This window comes from Rhipicephalus microplus, chromosome 1 (assembly GCF_043290135.1).
Source record: "Rhipicephalus microplus isolate Deutch F79 chromosome 1, USDA_Rmic, whole genome shotgun sequence".
Lineage (NCBI taxonomy): Eukaryota > Metazoa > Arthropoda > Arachnida > Ixodida > Ixodidae > Rhipicephalus > Rhipicephalus microplus.
In genome coordinates, this window is record NC_134700.1 from 255,931,020 (window position 1) to 255,954,623 (window position 23,604).

The 23,604-nt window shown below is 43.6% G+C and overlaps 1 protein-coding gene across 2 annotated transcripts in view; it reads right to left on the minus strand.

Annotated features, from left to right (window-relative positions):
* The window catches only part of LOC119186935 (protein amalgam), a 307,392-nt gene that overhangs the window by 163,268 nt on the left and 120,520 nt on the right, over positions 1-23,604 (minus strand). The gene's annotated exons all lie outside the window — the stretch shown is intronic.

Consider the following 23,604-nt stretch of genomic DNA (forward strand, 5'->3'; position numbering starts at 1 on the left):
GCAAATGCAGTGATGCCTTCGCAATCTGTCGTACTGTGTCGCAGCTGGAAATGTCACAGAGGATGGGTTTTAAAGTCTCCCGAGTATTTCATCTGACGCATGTAGGTGACTCCGACTGTCTGATCTCGTGCTTGACATATTTCGTATAGGAGTGTCGGAACGTTCAAGCTTTTAACCAGTAAGCGACGAAGCAGCTGCTGAAAGTTGTGCTGTCAACAGGGCTCGATAAACGACTATGACACTTCCATGCTTCAATGTGTGTGCGTGTTTTTTGTGTGTGTGCCTTATATTTTTAGCAAACTTTGCCCCTGTTTACCTACCCTTACACCTTCCCCTCTACAGGACAGCACACCTGAAAACTTCCTTCCTATTAATCTCTCTGCCTTTCGCTTTACCCTTCTCTCTCTCTCTTTCTCTTGTATAAGCAACGTTAAATGTCAGCCTACCAAGGCACGTTTCATCGTGCCTAATGAGTCCTTATGGCATACAAGAGCTGCACTTTTGATCTATTCTTACAACGCCCAGTGTAAAAGGTACTGAAATCGCACCACAATATTCACGACAGATATTTCGTTAAGGTATTCTCAAGTGTCGAATGACCCCAGAAACTGAAATAAACATCTTGTTCTTGCTTCATGCGGCTCGTTTTAGAAATTTTATTGTTCTTGTTGTACACCTAACTAAATACAACGTTGGTCGTTCTTGCGCTACTAGGTTCCTATCACCTTTTTTTTTCAGTTTTCATATAGCAACGGTGATATATAATGATTATACAGCAAGAAAAACCATGACGTCAAACAGAAGAAGCAAAAAGGCTTTATATATATATATATATATATATATATATATATATATATATATATATATATATATATATATACATATATATATATATACATATATATATATATATATTTACATATATATATATATATACGATTGCGCAGCACGAGATAGCTTGAATTGACATCTGAAAGCCGTTATTGAAAAGAGGAGGACTAGGAGGCAAGAGGACGGCATGTATGTCCCCTTCTTTCCTCTAATTTGCAAACACACAGAAATTTTGTTTCTTGGCGAGTTGTTGGAACAAATCGTCATGATGATGTTTGTCGCAAAGACTAGACAACATACAAGTGAGAGGACGTAGACGAAGCTCATAAGGACACAGAGAGGTTAATGGTTAACGCCACAGAAAAAGAGTTGGGAGAGAAATAAGGCAGATGCCACGTACCTTCAGTATCGAAGTTATGCGAAGCATGTGGATGCAAGGTGAATGTGTTTGAATTTTTTTCATTGAGCGAGATGTTATGATGTGGCGCTCAATATATGTACAAACCGACGCACGCACATACGTTAAGCAGCCGCATATGTTTTATATTAGCAGTTGCTTGCAGTTGCGTGACGATGAGCTGCATTATGGATATTAGCAACACCAAAAGTGGTAGGCTGATATGAAGCGCCCATGTTTTCACTGGGGCTTACGAAAATGGTAGCCCTCAACACTGCTACACAAACGAACCTCAGTGGATGGCACCTATCCCCACATGACGTTAATCCATCAGGACGGCTGTATCAGGGGAGTACATATGTAATGTTTACAAAACTTGATAGCCAGTACTGTCACCAGAATGAACGTTTCACGATGATTAGGGGCTGTTTGCAAAGAATTTCTGAAACCTGGCGTGGCTCTGTGGTAGAATATTTTAATGCCACGCAGAACGCTAGGGTTCGATTCCTGCTGGGACATTGACATTCATTCTTTGCGTTCGTCCGGTCGATGCTGCCTACATATGTCAGTTTTTATTAACGCAGAAGCGTTAAAGTTACCCATATGTGTTTTTGCCGTTCCTGGGTGAATATAAAATGTCTTACATCTGTGGCACATACCCGCCTACCTGTAGCTCCTACCTGCTGTTTTCGGAAAGTGTTTGATGACGTGCGCAACGAGATTGTGACATTGTTCACGTCATGACCAGCGCGTCGTGTTCGTCAAACCATCTTACTCTCCCCTACTAATTTTGGTTTGTGTTAAGCGGGTGATGATGAGAGCACCCAGACGTAGGCGGAAATAGATAGATAGATAGATAGATCTATCTATCTATCTATCTATCTATCTATCTATCTATCTATCTATCTATCTATCTATCTATCTATCTATCTATCTATCTATCTATCTATCTATCTATCTATCTATCTATTTATCTATCTCATTCTACGGACTTTTGCCGGGTTGTCACATATCTTAGCGCATAAGAGTAATGAAAGCTTTGAGGCGAAAAGCTTTTTGTTTTGTTTGCAAATTATAACTTTTTCCTCACATCTCAACTACTCGCGTTTACGTTGAAATCCACTCAGAGAACACGAACGCCAAATGCATCATCGTACCATTTTTATCTCTTCCCGTGAGACTGCTCATAAATTTCCCATCAGAAGCAGCGCATTAGTTTTCCATACCCGGCCGTCTCGGGTTACATGAACAAAACAAAATAAAGTGCACAAAGAGAACAATGATAGCTATAGTGAAAGAAAAAATCGGATAAAAGGATGCCGTTCGATCGGCCCACACGGAAATAAATAGCGCGGTCCTATTCCAAAACGTGCGTTGAATCGCAGGTACGCGCTCTGGAACACGCCGGAGGGCCTTCGGCAGCCGCTGGCGGCGAATCAAGCTAGCGAGCAAAAGAAAAGAATGAAAAAAAATTCTCGAGGCACAAAACCCACGCAACCACGAATGGTCACCAAGAGGCCACGGGTTAGGAAAGGAAAGCCCCAAGAATGAAACGAGCCAGTGCATGTAGTAGTACGAGGAGGGGTCAGGTCCTGGGGAACTTTGTGTGTTTGAGCAGTCGCGCGAACGAATTCCAAGCCGCATTCCAATGCATACCAACATCCGGTACAATACTGATGGCGGGAACAACGGCGGCGCTGTTTGTGGGTCGTAGTAAGAAAGACGGGGAGGAAGGCTATCGGCCTGGAAGAGAGAGACGTCACGAATGCTGTTTGTCGCCTCGCGAGGCTAGCCTCCACAGCTCCGCACTTCCGATCCTGTAGCTGCCGCTCCACTTCGTTGTTTCTTCCGTCCCCCCCCCCCCCCCCTATCGCACTTTCTTTCTCCGCATTGATTCTTTCGCCTGATTTACACTCTGTTACCTATTTGTTACCCTTCTCCATGCTCGGTGAGTCCGCCTTCGTTCCGATGTGTCTTCCGTGTTCGGAGATGTTTGTTTGATTCGTTTCTGATAGAGAAAAGCGACCAGGGTGGCACTTGTGTGTGTGCGTTTCCCTGGGCGTCGTCTCCGCCTCGGCACCTCGCCACCGCTGTCTCAGTTCGGCATGACCGCCTTCGCCGCTACGGCTCTGCAAACCAGCCGCCAGACGTGCGTCGAATCCCCGCGGCAAGGAGTTTGACAATTCGCCGGAGCTCGGTCACTCGCTCACGCCCCCAACTTTATTGTCCACTTCTTCACCGGTGGTCCCCACGTGCACCATTGTGATTCGTCCTCGTTGCGGCAACAAAGATGAGTAAAACAGTGCAATGCAGGGACTTCCGTTGCTAGACAAAGGTGCCCCACAGTAACGGCACAACCCTGTTGTTTGTCATTTCCTACAGAGAAATCAGTGCCACTTTGTGGTTGGTACATGTGTGGATTGTACTTTCTTCGCGCCAACTCAGAGGTTATTGACTGATTTCTAAGGCTGCATCATTACAGTTATTATGATCAATCAAGATCGTTTTCTGTCAATTCATACATTTGGAGTACTGCAAGCCGCGATCATCACTTTCAGTCTTTATTATAGTAAGTGGTGAATGACCTACACTGTGGTTTAAAGAGCTCCCGACGTTTACATTTAATAAAATAATTAGAACTGCATGAGGTATTTCTATTCCTATGGTGCTATAAAAGTTTGTTATTTTAAGCACAAGGCTATCGTGAGAGAGAGGAAAATAGGAGGAATGGAAGATACAAAAGGCAAGGAAGGAAACCGGACACGCATTCGGTTTGCTACCCAGTACTCGGGGAAGGGGTGATAGAGAATAAGAAGGCAAGCGGGAAAGTTAACCAAGGCTGAGCCCGGCAGCCTGATTATCTAAATGCGAAATAGAGGCCTAATGAAATGCGAAACAGACTGGCTAATACCGCTTCGAGGTCCTCAAATTAATTTTAATCACGCGGCATAATTATATTTTACCAAATAATGAATATATTTGCTTTCATTTTGTGAATAAAAAAATCGCATATTTGTGTCTTGCCTTTCAGAACAGCATTCGAGATTGTGAATATTAAGAAAATTTCTTCGTCTTGATCAGCCTTATGTACGCTGCCAGCTAGAATTGGAACCTTTAGGCCAGTCTTTCGCTCTTAAATTGACCGAACTGGGTAGTTTTTCACTAATGTAATGAAGCGAGTATGTTAAAGGCTGACTTTATTAGGTACTGTACAAAATCTTTATTGCACAGTGCTTCTACAAAACCATTCTAACACTTCATCTTTGGTAGCGCTTCTTTTTTTATTTTTCGTACTTGGACAGTTTGGAAATGTTTATTCTCGCTATGTCGACATGGGGAGACCTGTGACTTGAAAAGTGGATCTCACGTCTGCGCACTTCAAGTGCTGTCGGTGCTGTCAGTAAGGGTAGACAGCTTCTAATTAATAGCAATTCGCCAACACCTTTTGCTGCAGATCTCTTCCAATATTGATAAACAAAAGTGGTAAAGCTATAGGTACAGAAAAAATATAAAGTAACAGTTTTTATAATCCTATTATGTAGATAGCGCTTTCAAAACATGCATAGCTAAACTCGCTGGCAAGTATTGATGAAAAACTAAGGGGTACGACTCTTGAAGATAAACAGGTAATACGCGCTCGCCTGTGTGTTTTGTCTCTTCTAGTCACTCGTAAGCTCGCCATTGCGTTAAGCTATGAAGTCACGAAAACTAGCCCCTACAGCCGGTTTCACTACAATTTAAAAAAGACGCATCAGATAAACTCTTCTACAAATAATGAAGTTGTTCAAAAGGTGCATGAGTAGGTTCAAAGATACCCGCTTTACTGTTGAAGAAAAATTCAGAGTTTCGCCGCAAGGGCAGAGCAATGAACGCGACAGCAATAAAATAGAATGTCCCACAATGAACAGAAAGCAACTCAATATCTGCGGAGCGTCACTCAAGCACAAAAGACGCACCAAAAAAAAAAAAAAAACCCACACCAAATGAGTGCGAAGTATAAACTGTAACAACTTGGCACTTGCATTACATTGCTCAAGCACAAAGAAGGATGCCCGAAAAGAACGTGCTGGAATACACAAGGCGAGTGCGATTTGTCACAGCTGTTACTTCGTGCTTAAGTATAGATTATGTTTCAAGTATAGATTACGTCAGCGCCTCCTTGCTGAAGCTGTGCCTTCGACCCCCTGCGCCACGTGTGGCGCGTGGCGTTCGAAGCATTATTTACCTGGTGTTCCACATCGCGAGTGGGTACCGAAATGTGGCACATTTCACAGTGTGGGTGGCAGGGGCAGTGGAAACAAAATGTCCGATGAATAAGGCGGCGATGGGGGCTAGTCGGTTTGTATTCATGCTTGTGATGCTTTTTGCGAGGTCTTAAAACGGTGTTGCAAGGTTTTCCCTGTGTAATCCCTGATGCTTTCACATCTTGTGGCGCATCACAAGCAAGAAAACGCAGGAGTGTTGCTTTAAGGCGCACCCTTCTTACCATTTCGCAGGTGGTATACTGAACACGTCGAAGCGCCTTCGAGACCTGCGTGCCGCCAGCAGAAAATGCACACCGTTACCATACCAAACAACGAGTGGCTCATGGCAAAGTTGTACAACGTAGCAGTTGGCTCTGAAGCTTAAGGTCGCAGGTTGAAATCTCGGTGGTGAACTTAAACAAATTTTTCTTCTGTTATAAATTTTTATCACTTTTATTTGTATATAGGTACACATACATACCTGGGACATGACGGCGACGACAAGGGCAAATACTCGCCGATAGCTTATATATAGTTTACATTGCAATAGGAGTGAATACTGCTACGACGAATGCATCGGAATACTGATTACTGCGAATTAGGGCAGCCAAAAGCCGATTTCTGCAGTGAAATTGCAGCGCTATAGCGATCGGTTGTTGCAAATCAAGTGCTAATATGGATTTTTTGTGTACGTTTAGCCAAACACAGCATATGACAGGCCCACCTTTATCACAATCATATCGGCCTCAGATAAAGCAATGAACTTCAGGGTTGCCAATTGAGGTGCTCATGAGCGCAGAGATTAGAGCTTTCCCAAAATATTGACGAAAAGAATGATTCAATTCTACAGGCATAATACGTCACATTTAAATGCTGTGACATGCTGCCAAAGTTTTTTATCAGCAACTTGTAACGGGGCTGACTCTACATAGTTGAGGGATCTAGACGTTGCAGCTTTCTGCTCATTGGAAATTACGGCTGTTATCAGGACAATTACACAAACCAGCTTGGGAAGTGATATGGCTCTCTAAATTCGGTTTTATTAGCCGTTGTGCCCAGACACAGTGGTTGCAGCTACGACGTCAGCACCATCGAAAACAACAAGTTTCCAGAAACGCCGCTTTTCGGCACCTATATAGAACATATCGCTACTTGCGAGAATGAGGGCGGCAATTAGGGCTTGTTGGTATGTGGCATGATAATATATGGTAGCACAGACAAAGGTCACGAACAAGAGAATGCACATTCAAGACAACACTGTGTCTTGAATTCAAGGCACATTCAAGAAAACACATTCAAGACAACTGTGTTGTCTTAAATGTGCCTTTTCTTGTCCGTGTCCTTTGTCTGCGCTACCATATATTATCATGCTTGCCAGAAAGCAAGCAGGAACGTTATAAAAACTCAGCGGTTACGAAGAGCGCCGAAGTTAAGAATCATGCCATGAAAATTCACGCAAGTAAAATAGAGGAGCTGCAGACGCACATAGTCTCAGATATAAAAATAAACAGATCCATCAACTGAAATTACGTGGAGCACCACTAAAGGGTTTAACAATCAGAAACCATAATAAAATCAACAACCATGAAAATCTCCTTATTAACATGTACGAAGAATGAATGCTACGGCCATATTACATTATTACAAATAAAAAAGAAATATCTGGAAAAATAATTTTTATAAACTTTCTTCATTCGGAACTGCTTCTTCTTGTAGGTAAAAAGTATGAGGATGTAGCTTACGTTCATTTTATGCAAGCAGCAAACGTGCATACTGAAAGAAAGGTGACATTTATGAAGAATAAAGTAATAGCATAACTAAAATTATTTCTTTTATTTTCGTGACAAACAAGTGGCGTGCTTCATTTGATTCTGCATATGTTTCATTACCGAACCATACTTGAAAAAAATGCTGCAGGCTATGTTTCCACACTATCTTGACTCCGTCTTGTTCCTGCATTGCTACCTTATCTATAGTGCAAAATGCCCATAATGGCCGCAGCCGAAACAGTCATTTGTGATTCGGTAACCCGTAGTCAAAGCAAGCACTGCCGCAACAATTGGGGTCCAACTTTCGTTAATGACATGGAAGAAGCATCATGCTACTTCGCAGAAACATTTTCTCTGTTGAGAAAAGTTTTTACAGCATGGTGTGTCTGTGTAACTTAGAAGTGTGGCAGCTTGGGCTAGTTGGTATGACATGACGATAGTTATAGCGCGAGAACAGAACGACGACACAGAAACGACACAGAGACGACACAAGACGACACAGAGACGACACAGAGACGTTTCTTGCGTGTCCTTCTTGTCTCTGTGTCGTCGTTCTGTTCTCGCGCTATAACTATCGTCGTGTAACTCTATTTTTAGCAGAGGGAGAGCAAAGCATGCCCGTGCTAAAGTAAACGGTTACGGCTTTGAACAAAACCAGGGCGCTTGTCTAAAAGATGGCTCCAGTGACACCCCTAGTTGCAAGAGTTTTTTGGCGGTTAAATATTCTGCCTTTCTCACAACTTCTACTTATTTAGATTTTAATTTTTTGTGTGGCAACAATATTATATCAGACCGGAAACGTCCGCCTAATTATTTTAATGCGCTTAAATATTAGTGTTATACATTTACTTTTACTCGTGTTATGATGGAAGTTAAACTCATAGTTAAATAACAAATGATAACTCTTTTTTTCTTAGAAAGCAAATAAAATTGTGTAAGAAGAGGGCATAAAATGTTGTGGAAGTTCCAATCTCCCCGAAATGTTTCAGATCGGAACGTGCAAATATACAGGCACACATAAAGACAGGCGCACAAACATATATGAAGTGCAAATGATACCACCCCTCTCCTCAGAAAACATTTTTGTCTACCCGTAAAACTATTCACCTGGTAATTGCGTAATTCCGCTCGATTCTGAAACATTCTATCTTAGTCACAGCATTCACTTCATTCTACAGAAACACCTCGGTCGTCTCGACTGATAGCTATCGCAAATTACTGTGCCTTCCCCAAGCAGAATTTAAGTTTGCAGAAATTGGAGGAGAACAATGTTTATTACGCAAACTACTAAGGGCAAAACTGCCCGGAGTGCACAGAAGTTTACCCCGACCTAACGCTAACTGATTGAGCCTCCGTCCAGTTCTGAATGCTGCCTATATACTTCTTGTCGACGCCCTCATAATGTCACGTGTTGCATCACATGATAGAATTACTGTTCGAACGGGGAAGGCTCTCGACCGCGGAGATACATAAAGATATGATCGCCTTGCAAAAGAGCTCTCGAACTACCCTCACTACTCGTAAGAAACGACCTGATCGAAAATCAATAACGGCGTCTCAGTCGAAACGTTGCTCGGTGCGGTTGAGTGAGCCTTGGGAGCATCGACCCTCGTCAGCAAGCGTGGCCACTTGGGTTTGCCAAGCCTGGCTCACCGTTTATCGCTCTTTCGATAATCCGCGACGGTTACACCTGAATCCCACCATACACAAACCTGTCATGTTTCCAATTTGTACACACGAAGCACATCATTTTGTAGCCTTGCAAGGAATCGACAAGTACTGCTGGTTGGGCGAGCTGGTGAATGATAAAGTTATGTTGCTTTAGCACAGCTCAGTTTGAGCGCTCACACTGTCGTCTATTTTTCCCCTTCTTGACTGCATAGCATCTTTCCCTCACGCTCAAAATGAGCTGTGCTAAAGCAATATCATTTCATCTTGCAAGGAAATTCAAGTAGTAAAATAAAAGTGTGTTGCTACAAAACTTCGTCTTAAACCCGGGAAACAGAAACATAAATGCTATCCCAGGCGTATTTTTGTACAGTGATGCCTCCAACAAAATACCAATTTTAGTTCAGCATTTCAGCACGAGTCTGAGAAATTAAGTTATTGGTTGTCTGCGGCATTATAAAGTGGTTTTTATTATTTATTTTTTGCGCTGAGATACAGTTTATTTACAAGTCAATCGCCATATGATATAATCATAGAGTGATCTGCTTATTATGACAGATGAACGTTTTATATCGCCCCCTTCCATGTTGTACGGATGCTATGAACTTGCGTGCTGAGGTAGAAATTCTTTACAAGCCAACTCCCACATTATATAATTATAGACTGATCTGCTGATGATTGAAGATTAGCATCATACGTCGTCTTCTTCTATGCTGTAAGGATGCATATATTGAATGGGAGTTGACATTACGCTCTTTCTACCTTTCTCTTGTTGTCATAGTAAGTGCTCAGTAATACTCCTCGAAAACTGAATGAATAAAATAAATTGTAAATACATTTCCATCGGACCTTGAACCGCAAAGTCAGAACACATAGTTGATCTGTAATCGGCGGATTTTTAGGAAGCCAACACATTTGTCTAAGACAACTAATATAGCACAAATTATTTTATTATCTTCTACTCAATAATGAGATAGCTATTGGTGCTCTCTCTTGAAATTTTAGACAAAGCGCGAAATGGTATCACTCCACTAGACTGTTGTATGGTTTCTCTCTCTCTCTCGTTTCTTTGGCTTTCACGTGGTCTTGATGCAATGAACATTTACAGTCGTGAGACAAGCAGCAACATTCGGGCTCGTTATCCAAAAACTGTAGGTTCGGTCCTGCCGGTGTCAAGTTGTTTTCTTCTATACTTTAGTTCTGTCACATTTACTTTAGCTTCAATTGTGTAAAAAGCGCACAAATGACAAATCATGTGTCTATCTTTGGTATATTGAGCATAGATTTTATTAAAGTTGTGCCTAAAAAAATGAACCCTTAACTTCTCTTCTTCGTTCCGACATTGCAGTTTCGTCATTCAAAAATTCTGCGAAATGTCAATGCCTGTGAGTCTGTATGTAGTTGTTTCTGCAGACCCTGATCACAGGATCTTGAGGAGCGAAGGGTTTTGAGTGCCCGCTTGGTGGGCGGTGAGCAGCAGCGTTTATGACTTTCTGTACAGACCGTGGGTGGCCTCGTAAACATCTTCAGAAACATGGCGAAAGAGCTTGTTCGGAAAATGCATGGTACGTAAAAGTACTTAAACAACGAAGGAGTAACAGCAAATAGATTGTCAGGCAGAAAGCACTTCGGGCTATACGAAAGCTAGAAAGCACTCCTCTGTACGGAGCAAACGGAAGGGCAGCTTTGTTGGCGCTGACGCCAGTGGGCATTCACCGGACACCAAGCCCCTGGAGAGTTTGCCTCCGAGGCTTCAGGCTTATCCACCACCGCACTACCGCCACAGCCGCACGAGGCAGCAGCCAAACAATGAGATAAACACACAACACACAAAACAAGACACTCACATATGGATTGGAGAACTGAGTAAATTCCAGCTGGTTGGTAAGTGGAAGCCAGCTAAAAACACACAAATCGCGAAAAGAATAGGCTGTAGTATGTTACCTTGAGAAAAAAAAAGATCAAAAGAAGAACTCGTAGAGTAGAGAAGTGAACGGAACTCGGAAAGACAATCGAATAATGCGCTAAATGACGAGAGCAAAGCGCAGTCTTCCTTTTTTTTTCTAATCTTCTAGGAATAGGACAAATTAGGACACTCCTGGGGTTGGTTGGGAAAGCGCATCAGTGAGGCGCGGCTAAGACGGATCAACTCGGCGACAAAGTTGTGGCATTGAAAGCAAACGCCGGCAGAGGACGAGAACAACTTACGCCTCGAGCTCTGTTGCTTCGTTCCCGTTAGCAGGTGGCACTTCGCAGAAGAGAAAAGATGAAAGAGCAAGAAAAAGTTATCTAGAAACCAAATTGGCAATTCTACTTCACGGCAAACACACAAACAAAAAGAAAAGAGTGGGTATCTGAAGTAGCGAGGCGTGACGCTCGGATTGCACATTTGTGTCGGAGAAACTAAGAGACGGCGGCTTCAAAGTGATATTGCTTCACTCTTATTGGGCAGCCTTACTTTACTTCTTCAGTCGGTTAATTTCGGAATGCACAACTACGCCTAAGAGTCTGATTATACATTATTGTGGCGGCATAAACACAAGAAAATATTTGGCAGATCCCAAGTACCTCGAAATCTGTTGAGAAATTTTCGCTTATGCCTTCTGTGGCATGTGCAATCTATGTGCAAAAGTGTAGAAATATCGTCCAATAATACAGCGTTGAATATGTCTTCATTACACTGCACACGTCTACGTAGTTGTCTCCTTTAGATGGCGCTTTTACTACTGAGCATGGTACAGTGCAAGAAGCAAGGTCCTGACTGTCGTATATTCAGGGAAAAATAGCGATGCCGGCTTGATGAAAGCCGGAGATGGCACAAATGTGGTATTTAGTCATTTCAGATGTGAAACGAGATTGTTTATTTGACTGTGAATATATAACAGTGGTTAGGAGCGCACAGACTGCCCGGCCAAACATTTGCTTTGGAGGTCAGAACAGAACTCATTATTAGCTAGCAGGGTGAATTTGTGTCGTTCGGGCTTTCCGCAATGCCGACCACATCAAAGAACTATTATAGTATTGATTTCGTTTTCTTGTTAGAGTTGTGTCGTTTGTCTTATATGATAACGTACTCTGCACTTTCATACGCGCTTGTCAGTGCTAGTTCCCTCTACAAGGAAAATCCAACTGGAGAATTGTCCTCTAAGCGCCACGCACGGACCGCAGTGACAGCGGTCGCAGTAAGGTCGATATGGACAGAAATAACAAATGACGACAAGAGATCCTGTGCAATATTCACCGCATAAGCAACGATCTATACTTGCGCCACAACGGTTTGCTCCCAAACGAGCACCCTGGGGGTATTTTTAGGGGAAATAGGGCCGGGGTGTAGCTTGCGCAATGGTCGTTGTAATGTGCCACCACATTAGAGCGTTGAATGTTTGCTCAAGTTATCCTAATGTCCTCGAAAAAAAAAAGAATTGTAACAAACGGGCAGAAGTACATGGTGCTTTGCAAGAGAAGGGCACACATACCTCTGAAACAACGGAACATAATGCCGAACGCGGCTGTTTTTTGCTCGTATATTCTGTACGCCAAACCACCATCCCTGCCATGCCTGTTGTGAACTCGATCTTTTTTTAAAAGCCCTAATGCCCCGCGTCCAGCGAAATATTTCTACGGAGACGAAACTAAAAGAAAAAAATACAAACTAAAAAAAGTGTACCGCCAAGCCGAATGTTGCGCCAGCGCAGAGAGCATGTCATAAAACACGCCGTTAGCGAAACCATTCATTTTAAAGGCATGACCACTCTTTCAGCACCCATCGTGCCTCGCTGTGATCGGGACGGCGCCGCTCATTTGTTTCTGGCGAATGGCGCCATTTAAGCGGAAAGCTGCTTCTTTATGAATGCTCGGCCCTGGCGGGACCAGCGCCCGACTCGTTAGAATTACGCTTCGACCGTTAGAAGAGCGGCCCCAAAAGATGAGCGGTGTGATGCCGTTTGTAACGGCATTCCGAGCTTATTTATTTCTGGGACACGTTATCATTATCTCTTTCATTTCTGTTTCTCTGAAAGAAAACGACCCAAGAACGCGCGTCATAACTTCATCGCAGAGCATGCCCATACCTGCAACGCCTCACGGAAAGCGAAACTGTACGTTGGTTCACGTTCTCTGTTTATATCTTTCTTTGAGATGGACATGCAATGCCCGATTTGAACGATGCTATTTTTATTGACCGAATGACTCCGCGAGAGCGTCATTTGCTTCGGAGCTCGCTTCCCCGCCCTGTCATTTCGTATACCTGCGTACGTATCGGTGCTGATGAAACACTCGCTGCTAATAGCTGCTTTCACATTTCTTTGGTTTCTCGTTTGTGCTCATCGTTTCTGACATCATGACGCAGTCAAAGTAGCACGCTTGAAGTCAGTGTTCCACTTCCAGAAAAGTAGTTTCCAATGACAGTTCAGAACGAAAGTGCAGATGGAGACTAGAACGCGAAAAGACGTTGTTTGTGTTTAGATATGTACGTTTGTCCAATCGATTACTCCTAATGTACTGCGGACGTATGTCTGTACTAATTTGTCCTCAGAATAATAAAACAAATTTGGCATAAAAGACGTACCGTAGGAATCAATGATATGCGCAGCTTGATTAAAAAAGATTTGCTAAGTTGCACTGTTAAAATGAGCATACCCTCCACACGTGGATGAATATAGTGCTCGGAAAACACATGTAGAATCTACTCCACATTGGCATATCTAAATAATGCAGGTGTGACAACTGGTTATTCATTCTTGCGTAACCACACAACCACTAACGTGTTCCCTACCAGTCCTAGCAGTGATAAGCTAAAACGTCTTTCGTGCATTAGTTCGTGTTGTTCATTAGGCTAAGCGTAATGCTGAAGCACAAGCACACTTTTTTCTTTGTTTCGATGCAAGTGTCATGAGGTGGATTGATGCTGGTGCAGTATTTGCGTGCCTATCATGGCTTATCACGACCAAATTGGCAAGTATGGTGAGTATGGTAACTACACTGAGTAACTTTTAGACTGGCATAACGTCAGCACCTGCGTTAGAACACAGACGTCAGTATTATCGAGATGAAGAAAGCTTTACGGTGTCACATTGTGAACATCATGCATAACTTTTGTTAGTGTATTCCTCCGAAGTATAGAGCTACACTTGAATATAGCCCTGAATCGTTGGAATACGAATAAAGACTTTCTCAGATTTCTATAAAATCTGAGTCAAAATTGGAACCACCATAAATGTTAATCAGGCATGACGTCTCTGTCACAGGTTTACATAAGTAGTATTCATTGCTTTCTTGTAAAATAGATAGCCAGGACTGCAACCACACCTGCCATTGCGCTGACTCTACGCCTGCTGAGTACTTTCTTCCAAAACAGTTCCAAGACCTGTCATGGCAATGTGGTAGGTTACGCGATTGCCACAGAGAACGCGCGAGTTTGGCTGCTGCTGAGATGCACGTTTTTTATGTTTGCATTCGTCGGGTCTTCACTAGTGAATCAGCTTCTCCTAAGTATCTCACATTTAGGTTACTAATGTTACTCCGCGCCTTTCTGGAGTAAATATAAATCGTCTGTCACCTATGGGGAATACCCACTTACCACAGCCCGTGGTGTACGGGTATGTTACCCACGTGTTTGGAGCAAAGGGTTTGACGATACTTGTGCCAGGACTTTCATGGTGATGATGCGGTAAGGAGACAGTTATATTCTTCACTCTCTTACCCTTTATACCAATTTTCATCTACACCAAGCTACAAAAGTCTTCACGAGAGCACCTAGATGTAGGTAGGTAGGTAGGTGGGTAAGTAGGTAGGTAGGTAGGTAGGTAGGTAGGTAGGTAGATAGATAGATAGATAGATAGATAGATAGATAGATAGATAGATAGATAGATAGATAGATAGATAGATAGATAGATAGATAGATAGATAGATAGATAGATAGATAGATAGATAGATAGATAGATAGATAGATAGATAGATAGATAGATAGCCATTGTTATATTTCACAAATATTGCCCAGATACTGTGTCTAAATTTCAAAATGTGATGCATTTATATTCCTTGAGCTGTTGAAAAACGCGAAGGTGACCTCTATGTAATGTAAGAAATGAAGACGTGTCGCTTTTTCTTGGGGGGGGGGGAGGAAACCCGTATTCTGTAACACACTCACATACGTACCACGCATATATCGTTACTTCAGCACATTGTTGTTTCATTTTTCTATTTATTACCGGACGTATTACAGAACGCTGCCATGTCTCAGTTAAGGTCGACGTAACCGTAATACTCGAGCTTCTTCTAAAGTCGAGAGAGCCAATCAGGCATCCTGGCGTTCTTCCAAAGAAACTTTACAGAGATTTACTCGGTAGATAAGCCGCGTAATCTGAGCCTCGCATACGGCCGATAGCGCGTGGCCCCACGAAAATGCTCTCTCAGCCCCGGTATTTACTGTGATTGCAAAAACTGATCCCACGCTGAAACGCCAGAGCGAGGCGAGCTCTTTCGTTACACTCCCTTTCGCTTTTTTTTTCCCGTAGATCATTTTTCTCGTCCTTGTTTTTTGAGAAATTTCGTAAACTTTTTTTTTTGGTTTCTTTTGCAGCCTCCTTGAGCACGCGAAGACAAACAGAGTTCATTCCGAGAACCACAGGCAATCCGACGGTTGCGCTGAGCCCGGCGGCGACGTCGGCTATTTTGAAGCAGTTGCCTTCTTCTGTGCCAATCTCAAATGCCCTTCCGCACTGAGACAAGTGGGCAAAAAGAATGATCAAACGCGGCTAAACAAAAAAAAAATTGCAGAATTGATGCTGCGCAAAGAAAAAAATAAACAAAAATAGAACCGAGGCTTTGAGCACAACAGAGGACATTGTCAAAACTGGAGCGCCCACACATTCGTGCAGAAGGCAGCCAGGAGACGAGGAAATCTTGGGGCACTATACTGCTGGCCGGCCAGGTTCCTATCGTGCAAGTCAGCTCAGCTTTGCGGAGAAGCACACAAGGAAGGAAGGATGCATGGAGCGAGGAGTGGGCCTTCATGAGAGACCGGAAGGTTATTAGAGCCGGGTATATCGTTTTCATGCTACGATGGTTTCGGCCGGTCTCTCTCTCTTTCTCTCTCTCTCTTTCGCAAGCAGGCAATTGCAAGTGGTGCGCGATGGAAACTGCCTCTCTAGCCTCCGAGCTCAGCGGTGGTGCACGGCGCCCAGTTTTTGCCACACGCCATTGTATACGGAACAGCCTCCTCTCCCCTCCCCACCGGGGTGCTCACGCACGCACGCACATCAGCAATCATCAACGTGCCTTTGCCGATGTACGCCCTTTGTTGTTCCATACCAACGGCCACCCGAATCCGTATCTGTCTTCGTCCAAGGAAACGTTGACTTCGCAGTTTATTTTTCTCTACTTCTTTCTTATCCTTTCCTATTGCCATTGCTCCAGCAAGACTAAAAGAAGTCAGCGTTTGTGTTTCATATGGCACGCTCCTTTCAGCCGTATTGCTTCAGATGCAACAGTGGCGCAGTGATTCGTATAATATACTGGCTTTGTTTCATTGTTAATATTTTTGTTCAGGCGTTTCTCGGTTGCCCTTCAAGCCGGAAAGAGGGCCGAAGATTAATCGACAGACATGAGCAGCCACTAGAACGCTACGCGAGTTTCTCGCCTGAGCACAGGTTATAAGTAGTCCTAATTTGCCTCGCGCAGCGCTCGCAAATATTAGCAGTAAGTTAAGAAGCGAGCAAGACATGGGCTCACTATTGACTATCTTTTTTGTTTGGAAAACATTCATACGTATAAGGGCGTGTCGTAACGTGACGTGAAGCTACAAAAATAAAAACAGAGCTCGTCAAGAACATCACCGCGTCATGATCGTTGCAATTCGCACGTGCTGATGAGATACGCGATTTTAACGTTATTCAGGACTATGGGCGGCTGATGAAACATAACTCTCACCTTGCGACGCATGTGGAAAGCCTCGATCAGTTCCCTCGAGAGTTTTGTTGTTGTTGTTGTTGCGTGAAAGGATGATTTCAAATACAATAATTATAATAATATTCTGTGGTTTTACATCACGAAACCACCATTAGATTATGAGAGACGACGTAGTGGAGGGCTCTGGAAATTTCAGCCCATCTTGTTTTCTTCACCGTGTACTTGTCTTTAGCGCTCCCATGTCAACCTAAACAGTATTTAGCCTTGCCAATTTCCTCGGATGCATTCTAAAAAGACGCATTCACCACATGGACTGAAGGTAACATATTGAAGGCTAGAAAATTATGCTCTTACGTATGAGGTTCCGTTTGCATCACTAAAGAAAGGGGAAAAAAGAAAAGAACAACAATACGCTCGTGAGTCTACCCTAATCAGCTGTACGTCAGGTGCACTTGCGCAGTTACCCCAAAAGTCATCTAGTAGCAGCATGAATGAATTCCCATAATGCTAGAGGCTCGGGAAATAAAGGGGCCCTTACTGTGATGAGTGTTCATTGGTAATACCTCGACAGTAACAAACTAGTGAGCAATGAAAAAAAGAACCAACAAACGAAGACATAAAAAGAGAGTTACGCCACTCATCGCATTCTCGTGTCACCACAAACACGATTTCGGCGGTCTCGTCAGTATAGCTTTTTTTGTTTAAATTTTGTTTCGTTTCTGTCTTCGCTCAATTTTTTGCTTTTTATTTGTAGTTTCTGCAACGTGGCGTGGCCTTCGCTCGATGAACTCATAGAGCACCCCCGGGAGTCCCATAGACGTATTTATTGGCCAGACAAAAGCGAGCAGCCGGCCTGCTGAGATTTAATCAGTCTGCCTAACCACGGTGTTAGCTGCCTCAGAGAGGTCCGGCTGATTGCAATAGCGGCTGATAACTACAGACCGAGTCAGTGCCCATTCTCTCTTTTTTTTTTTTGAAGATCAAAGCTCAACGCTCTCAGCGTCAACGGAAGTGATTATCAACGTGAGTGAATATCGTCATTAGCACGTGGTGACGTCACCATACACGGCATAACGGCGGCGTCATAGATCACCCAAGTCGGGGACGTCACATAACAAAGTATAGGCACAACATTTTAGCTTGGTTAAAGCTGGGCTGATTGTGAACACAGCTCAAAACAAGATGAAATGCAAAAAGCTTACAGTTCGTTCAACCCTAGGGCCAGTGCGAAGCCACGCTATGTTTTGGAGGGAGGTGACGAGGATCCATAAATCAAATTAGGGGGAAAGCAAGATTGATTGATATATGTGGTTTAACGTCCCAAAACCACCTTATGATTCTGAGAGACGCCGTAGTGGAGGGCTCCGGAAATTTCGACCACCTGGGGTTCTTTAACGTGCACCCAAATCTGTGCACACGGGCCTACAACTTTTCCACCTCCATCGGAAATTCAGCCGCCGCAGCTGGGATTTGAACCCGCGACCTGCGTGTCAGCAGCCGAGTACCTTAGACACTAGACCACTGCGGTGGGGCGGGAAACCAAGAAAGAAACTGCATTTGCTTCAAAGCCGCCGTAGGCGAATGCATAAGGAACACTGTTAGATTTCGAATGCAATATAGTCCAAACTTTAGTTTTTATCATACATGTCCTCTTAACATTTGGTAAAAAGTGATTGATAGATTTATATGTGGGGTTTAAGGTCCCAAAACCACCATATGTATTTGAGAGACGCCGTAGTCATGGTCTCCAGAAATTTTGACCACCGGGCATTCTTTAACGTGCACCCAAATTTGAGCACATAGACCTTCAACATTTTCGCCTCCATCAAAAATGCAACTGCTGCAGCCGAGATTCGATCCCGCGACCTGTGGCTCAGAAGCCGAGTAGATTAGCCACTACACCACCGTGACGGGGCTCGGTAAGAAGTGAAGACAACCGACTATAGGTGAATCAATAACAAAGGCCAACAAACAAGAAACAAAATATATACTTGTCACCAGTTAATTTAAAAATTGTTTCATATGTCCAGAAACCACGAGCTTATAAGCTATTCTGCCTTAGCTACTGTCATTGTGTGTGTCACGCAATAGCGAGCCCGAGCCCTAGTCCATGCACTCCATGTTTAATCGACCACTCGTGCCTAACTCCAAGTTCATCTCTTCAACAATGCTCTGCTTCTTGTTGCCGCCCATCCGCAATCATCCGCAACAGTGTGCTCATGTCTCTCTCTCTCTCCACAATTTTCGCAAGGCGGGGCCAATACATAGTTTCCTTTTTTACAGCTTCGTAGTTAAAAAGTTTTTTCATGGTAGCCATATAATATAATATGAACTGTAAACATTTTTTTTTCATTTTACACATTCTAAAGAGAAAACACAGTGAAAGGAAAGAACATCAGACAATAAATACTAAAGAGAGCACAAGAGTTCAATAAAGCAGTAAAACGAAGTTTCACCGGAAATGGAAGCAGAATAATAGAACAATACAAACTCGAAGACTTCACTTCATTTAATGGGAACGTCCACTGTCATTAGCACACAAGAAAACTGATCATCTAAACTAAAAGACGCCTTAAATGACCAAATGTTTCCAGCGAAAATGGCAGCATCTACGAGATGCCCAGGAAATGTCGAACGGAATAAAAGAATTGATAATTATCTAATAAATTTAATAAGTATTTAACTTGCCCGTCTCGGTATAATCACTTCGCCTAATGGTTCCTAGTACAGTCTCATCGCCGGGATGCTTTTTATCCCCCAAACCACCACCGAAACACATACTATATCTGGTAACTTCGCTTCCGTAACGCGAGGCGCGAGAATGGCACACGTTGGCGGCTTCGCTAAACGGACAATTTTATTTTGTTTCTTAGTGCAAAAAAACGTCAAAACGTGTGCATATCTGATTACAGGATAAAGACAGAGAAACGGGCGCAGCAGCTTACAAATAAACGGGATGTTTTGCATCAAGCACAAATGCTAGGATGACGATAGGTTTGCGGTACTCCAGGATAACAGGTTCAATCGTCTACCTGCCACACAATCTATGAAACCGGCGGCCCTCAGAATACCAAATGAATAAAATTCTATGAATTCATGTAAAATAAAAGAAATAAGGTCATTAACAGCACTCTAGTGTAAGGTTTAGGTGCTAGCCTTCTTGAAGTTTGCGTCAATTTGCTCATGTATAAACCACAGCATCTCGTACAAAGACAAGAGATATCTCAACAGTTACTCGCATTAGCGTGCAGCTAAAACCCTCGACGACACTTGTTATTCAGCATAGAAAAAAGCTTCCGCATCATCGAAAGCTATCGAAAACTATTGGCCCACCACACAGCCTCCCTGTCGTAGAGACGAGAAACCCATGCTGTATGAAAGAGCCGAGGGCCGCCTAAATAACGCGCGAGGAAGGGAATGTCTAGGAGAAGAGGGGAGTTTGTAGATTTCACGGACCGCCACCCATTCCTGAGAGGCAATTCATTCTGTTTCGCTGATAAGCAAAGTAGAGAAAGAATAAAGCTCGGAAGGAAAGCAGAGTGAGAACAGGCGGTCGAAGATAAAGTGCTCCTGAGAACAGGAGCTGCGTCTCCTCCCGCGCAGTTAGAGATCTGAACCCCCGAACTTCTTAGCGGGAGCGCTAGGAGCAGCACGAGTTGAAAAAAAAGAAGAAACGAAGGACACGAGACAAGAATCAAGTGTCAAGAATGAAGGCGGGGCTGAATGAATGAAAGCCAAACGCGAATGCGTGAGAAGCGCATCTCGGAGTGAAAGCTCCGCCTTGAAGTGGCGAAGATTCTTGGGTCAAAAAAAAAAGAAACAACGAAATGACAGCTTGCAAGTCAGTCGAGGTTTCTGTGGAGTAAAACTGGGAGAGTGAAAAAAGAAAACTGAGAGAAAAAAAAGGATACAGGAAGTTGGGAAGAAACGGCGAACAAAGAGTTTCAGAAAGGCCGTCGGATGCGTTTCTTGCTCGGCTGCTTTGAATTAATGAGCTTCGCTCACGCTGACGGAGCCCCATACTTGAGAAGACCGGCACGCAACTGTTTTCGAGGATGCGGGCAAGGAGCGAAAGAAAGCCACGTGCCCTATCACCGCGAGGCATTTGGACGGGTCATTACGCGCGACGGTATCGTGTCCGGTGCTCGCCTTCGCGTCACTCCCATCCTACACAGCCTCGCATCCTCGTTTCACACAGTAAATAATAACACTCGCAAGCAACGTCTTCATTTGCGAAGTGGCAAGTGAATGCCTCGAAAACACCGGAACGAAGGCGTTGTTCTGACAATTTCTGCTCAGAGTTCGAGGAATTCGCAACCACGTTCGAAGAAGTCAGGTTTGCTTTATGCTTTTTTGCTTTCTTGTATAGTGTTCTGAAGGAACTAAAATGCGCGCAGTGGAAACAATAACAGTTTTTCTGAAGTTAGATTCAACGCTTCCTGACTTCTGTGGGTCTCGAGCTCCATTGTATTGACGACATGCGACTTCGCCTACATGCAAATTTGTCGAATTCGCATCCTTTATACGACTTGCCTCTGTTCGGAGCGATTTCTTACCGTAGAAAGTAATGAATAGAGCTTCACGACTTCCATTCATCATTTTTTTGCCGCTATGAGGTCATATTCATGGGTTTTAAGGCTTTACATTTAATACTGAGACTTAGTAATGCAGCCTGCATAGGACGGAACCATTTCGCTTTTGTCATTCAGCGATTGCTTGCGATCCTGTTAGCTGCTTACTCTTGTTATTTTATGGGCTACTACTTCGGGTTAAAAGCCATGTCAGCCGTCGTCCATCCATGACGATGACGCTGATGACGATCAAGAACACATTCCAGACCTCACAATCTCTGTCTTCACGGCATAGCAGATTCAAGGTACCCACTATACTTCATGAAGGTGACGATGAAGCATCTACTATGCAATTATGTCATTCTGCTCATTAGTGAGTTGCTCACAACACATACATATGGCATTATATGTACTTGTGCTGTGGCTGATTACAATGAAGAATAAGAACCTTCCAGACAACACCTCCTCTTTCTGCCACTGATGAAAACGTTCGTGAACGCGCTGTCACCCACGAAACTGCAGTGGCACGTGTGCGTCGGAAAGCCGAACCGGAGGCAGCGAGGATTCGAGCAGCTGCAGCGAAACGGCAGCGGCGGCACAGAATGCCGACACTGACGCACCTTCGAGCCTTTCAAGAAGATGGCGACCCCGCAAGAGACTTTATACTACTCTGGTCTTGCTCAACGCTCGCTCTCTCAATGCCCACGCTCACTACATTGAGCGTGATCCCACACTGACGAAAGCGGGCGTCCTCTGCTTTACCGAAACATGAAACGCGAGAAAACCATTCGTCAATCTATTTGTTCCAGTCGCCTGCACAGAAGCAGAGCGTCTGGCGGGCGGTGTTCGGATCTAAACATTAAACTACCAGAGACCGGGGTGGATCTCAAGCTACCAATGGCCCTCCCCAAAAAATAGGCGAACATGCTGCGACAGAACTATCAAATGTAAGCGCTTTGATGACATTAACTGGCGCCAAATCTTCCTCGATGCATCCCGGTGAAATAAATAGTTATAGCAAAGCAAGATTATATTACCAAATGCATGAATGACCTTTCTATACTGGCTGGTGACATTATTGTAGACATCATGAACGACGATTGGCTTGTGCGGCATATGACACCGCGGTATTCTTTCAGATGAATTTCATATGAATCTAAACAACCAACAACAGGGCGGCATGTAAAAACCTCGTTTGTGTAAAGTTCTCCTTACATCGTCACTCATTAGCATGTTATAATGGGCAACGTACGGGGGACACACAGTTACCGGAATGATTTCCCGGAGCTTCATCCAGTCATCATCATTACCTTCTAAGATATGCTGCAGTTTCTTTTTTTTTTTTGTTCAGAAATGGTGCAATTACTACGACGACGCGTTTCTCTCTTGAAAGCTACACTGGCTCTTTGAAAATTTATGTAGCCACTTACGCTACACCACATCCTATGTGACTGTCCGTTGTATGAAATCTAGAGACAGTCACTGGCGTCCGCTTTTGCGCGCATCGACAACAGCCAAATGTCTGTGGACACTTTTCTGTCATGTAACCGTGAAAAGACAATGAAACACAAGGCGACGAAAGCTCTGTTGAAATTCCTAAGCGACTGTAATGGCAATGTCACACACCGCAAAAGACAAGACTAGACTATGACTGAGTGTGCGCGCGTGTGCTGCCAAATGTGCTGTGTTTCTCTCTTCCCTCTCTGCTCACTATCTTTCATCTCCCCCATCCCTCTCCCATGCGCAGGGTAGCAAACCGGCCGCCTATAGGCTGGTTAACCTCCCTGCCGTTCTTTTCCCCCTACTTTACTTCCTTCCTATGTAGCCACTTGCACATAAAAGAATAGAATTCGTTTATTCATGCTCCTTTCTTTTAATGTATATGGCTGCTGGACAGGTTTCGGCACGAGAAGGTTTTCCCCTCCTGTGCAAACTCTGATAGCTATGTCTATTAGCATTACGCTGATTCAGAACGCGAGAGGCTATCAGCAAGATACATTCAAATTTTGCCAGTACAAAAAATAAAAAAAATTAAAGGTGTATGCGCTTTTGTCAAGGCTGAGAGCACCTTTAAGACTCTTTACTTATTTGAGCTCGACACATAAATGTGTCATTTTTGCTTAATGATCTATGAGATGCAGTGGAGAATTAGGAAATTCGTTAGCTCTATAGATAGTAAGCATGTTTAGACAAGTGAAATAAGCGTACTGCGAAAC